Raw genomic sequence first — 3,516 nt, 5'->3', positions numbered from 1 at the left:
CTTCATTTAACACAGGATCTAATTGACAATTTTTGAAAATGGGAGTTTCCTGTTAACTGCAATGATGCTGTGGAAGTTGCATCATATACAAATTGTCATATCTAATCTATGAGTGGCACAGAGTCTCGTAATTAGTGTAGCTTCTGTGCCTATCAGTGCTCCAGCAAAGGATAACAAATCTCTGTCATTTGTACCTGGCAAGATAGAACTGGGACTAGTTCCTTGTATGAGGATAATTTCCAAGGAACACTTACATGCTGTTTCTTGCCAGAATATGTTGGTGAAGGTTTGCTGACCTTTTTCAGAGCAAAAATAGGTATAAAGGGCATGTGTGGACCGACAACAATCATGTGGGTGCATTATTAATGTTTACCATAGTATCTAAGTCGATCAAGCAGGCTGCATGAATAAATACCAAAAACTAACAGACAACTCTTTAACCCAGTACTTATCACTGTTGTCAAGTAATAAGCAAGTAAAGTATTCAATAGCCTTTGCCTATCTTCACTGTAACTGACATGAAAATAACATATTTGACACTATCATAAATATATATTTTTTTGCTTTTATAAAAAAAAAATACAATGTTCATGTTTATTTTTATTGAGACACTTATTTCAAATACTTTATCCTTTCCTGTATGGTTATCTTCAAATATCACATGTTCAAACTAATAAGAACAATAATCAATCTCAATACCGACAGCCTACATTAATTATTCACAAAAATAAAAAGAACTTTCCCAAAAATTTACCTTTAAACAAACTCAGAATATGAATAGAATCATTATAGTTGATAAAGATATTAACATTGTAGGATATAAAAAAAAAACTCATACATACGAATAACCATGATCATCACAAACTTGGAAGCCAGTCTCTCTCCACGAAACTTTTTCCTAATCTACAGTTCCCTAACAGCAATGTCATTCCACAAACACCTCTCCACACCACATTCTTACACCACAATTAAATTATGTGTTCCCAGACTGTAATGAACGTTTTAAAAGGCCGTTCAACGTCGCGCAGGCAGACAGGTCGTGTGGTGTAATTCCTCCATGTTGGAGAACCTGCATCCCTGCATAAACACACCTTCACTTTAACAGCTCTTTATTTCCATCACTATTATCCCTATAGCCACCATTAATATAAGAGTATATTCTTACGAGCCGGCGCGTGGCACTTCTCAAGTGTGCACAAGACACTGCCGCATAGTAGACGAGATTTGCACAGAGTGCGCGTGACCGTGACTCCCGAGCACACGTCTCATCTCGTACTAAACAAGGCGGCCTCTCCTCCTCCTCGGGCCTCTGTCCGATTCCATGCACGAGGAACGACATAGTTTATCTCTTAATTGGAGCAGGTTTTTAGCAAGCTTTCACAAGAAACTTATTAGGAAGAATTGATTTAAAACAGTTTTTTTTTCAAAAATTAGTAAGGTAAATAGCTGATGCCATTGTTGTTTTGAATTTGACTACAGTGGTTGGAGGAACACAAAATATTTTTTTCATACCATCCATACGTAATAATAAAACGATTTTAACACTTCACAATTCGAAATAAAATAATCCTTATTTCCACACCTAAGAATAGAGCTGATATCATCATTCCATTTGATGATCTTAAACCGAGAGTCAAAGTATCTTTATGCTTGCGATCCTTGAAATATAAGTATCACATTCAATGATCTGAAAAATCAAATGCAAGTAGTTTCCAACACTTGAAAATCATTCTGTAAAATAAGATTTACAATTACTTTTGAAAATAAGACAAGAAAATCAATTTTCTTCTATCCATAAAGGTCAATTAAACTCGAGCCTGGCATCCTGAAATAAACCACATTATTTAATATGCAATCATCATCACTGATATCATCGTATTACCGTTATGGTGTGATCTCCGTCGAATGGTTTTCCCGCGCTCATCCCGCGCTCACAATACCAACAGTTTTTCTGCGTTGTTTAATCCCTTCCTCCCCTCATGAATCTTTACAATCACCATATGAAATAAATCAAAACAACCAACTTATTTATTCCACTAAAGAAAGGATCTAAAGGAGAAAATGAAGACTGACACTTAAAGATATTCTTTATGCTTGCAATACCTACAGTAAGAATGGTTCTATATGCACATGATAAATCTCCAGAGATATGGTCTTAATGTTCATTACCGAAAATAAATCGAAAGATTCAAACCATTTCTCTCCTCAAAAAAATAAAAAATAAAAAAATACCTATTACTCCAAGATTTTTTTTATGCTCGCAATCCCTGAGATACGAAAGGTTTTCCCGCGCTCACAACATGGCGGGTGAGTCCACGTTCTCTCTCAGTGTCACAAGCAAAGCTTTCAGGACGAGTTGCAGAAATGCCTTCGCTCGCGGCTTCTGGTATCGTGCACCCAGCTCTTAGCCTTCCATTTGTCGTTTGGAAAGGCATTTTAACACATTTATGCTGTTCATTTTAGGAGATTTGAGCGCAAGAGGTTTCGCTTCAATTCAGAATAGGCCTCTGCATAATATATTTATTATCGGGATGTGTAGCTAACAATTATTATTTTCTTGGTGTTATTCTACTTTTAAATTTCATTATCTAAGATAAGTCGACATTTCAAAGATGATTTAGTTGACGTCTCTTCTTTGGTGTTGTATCTGATTATTAAATCTTTCTTTAGGGTTTTATTTGTTATTGTTGGACGCCAGTGTAACAAGGACTTTCCAGGTATATTTAAAAAGAGACGCAGCCATAGCTTTCATGGCCAGAGTCGTCTGATAGTTTTTGTATAGTGCGTCATGCACTGGATACCCACCTCTGTCCCAAATTGCAATTAGATTTATAACTTGATATTGCAAATAAGTGTTGTCATTGTCTAGCAGTTGGTGGTGATCGTGCCATTGGCGCCAAGACAGAGGTCAACAAATGTCCACAACAAGCTTGAAGGAGTTTGAACTGTTTCCTTGTTTGATGATAAAGTGCCAGCCCCTACATTTTCTCAATATTTGAACTAGTAAATCAATGAATTCTAAGACACTTCTCTGCAAGATACCCATTGCATGTTATGAATAAAAGATATTCAATGTTTCAATAACCTAATTAATTCATTCACGCTGGGGCTTATATTTGCGTTGTGCCCTTCCCACTTGCTAGGGTAAGAAGTGCATGCAGTGACTAAGCGCAAGATCTCTCCTGGTGCATAGCTCCTTTATGAGTGCTTTTTACCTGCCTACTTCAATGGGATGACAATAGGAGGTTATTGTGTTTATTTACATTTTTGTCTCAAGTTAATGAAAATGTCTATACAAATGGAACTCCTATGGTTATATATATATATATATATATATATATATATATATATATATATATAAAACAATGTAAAATGTATATTTTGAGGGAGTAATCATGACGTGATATCATGTCACCCGGCACGAATGGGTTAAAGGTTACCATTGGAGTAAGTTGACAAGTATGCACTGTAGATGAGGCAATATACAGCTTGAGCTGATTCCTTGGATGATGATTA

At 36.0% G+C, this 3,516-nt stretch overlaps 1 protein-coding gene across 1 annotated transcript in view; it reads right to left on the bottom strand.

The window, feature by feature from the left end:
* LOC122243618 (uncharacterized) overlaps nt 1–2,228 on the bottom strand; it is a 30,531-nt gene extending 28,303 nt beyond the window's left edge. Inside the window, exon 1 of the mRNA XM_086538165.1 lies at nt 1,166–2,228. The gene's annotated coding sequence lies outside the window, so the exon portion shown is untranslated. The remainder of the gene's footprint in view (nt 1–1,165) is intronic.
* Between the last annotated feature and the right edge of the window lie 1,288 nt (nt 2,229–3,516).

The sequence above is a fragment of the Penaeus japonicus genome, unplaced genomic scaffold (assembly GCF_977035675.1).
Source record: "Penaeus japonicus unplaced genomic scaffold, GWHDUDI00000001_assembly GWHDUDI00000006, whole genome shotgun sequence".
NCBI lineage: Eukaryota > Metazoa > Arthropoda > Malacostraca > Decapoda > Penaeidae > Penaeus > Penaeus japonicus.
The sequence above is the reverse complement of the archived record's forward strand: the minus strand, read 5'-3'. Positions and strand labels throughout refer to the sequence as shown.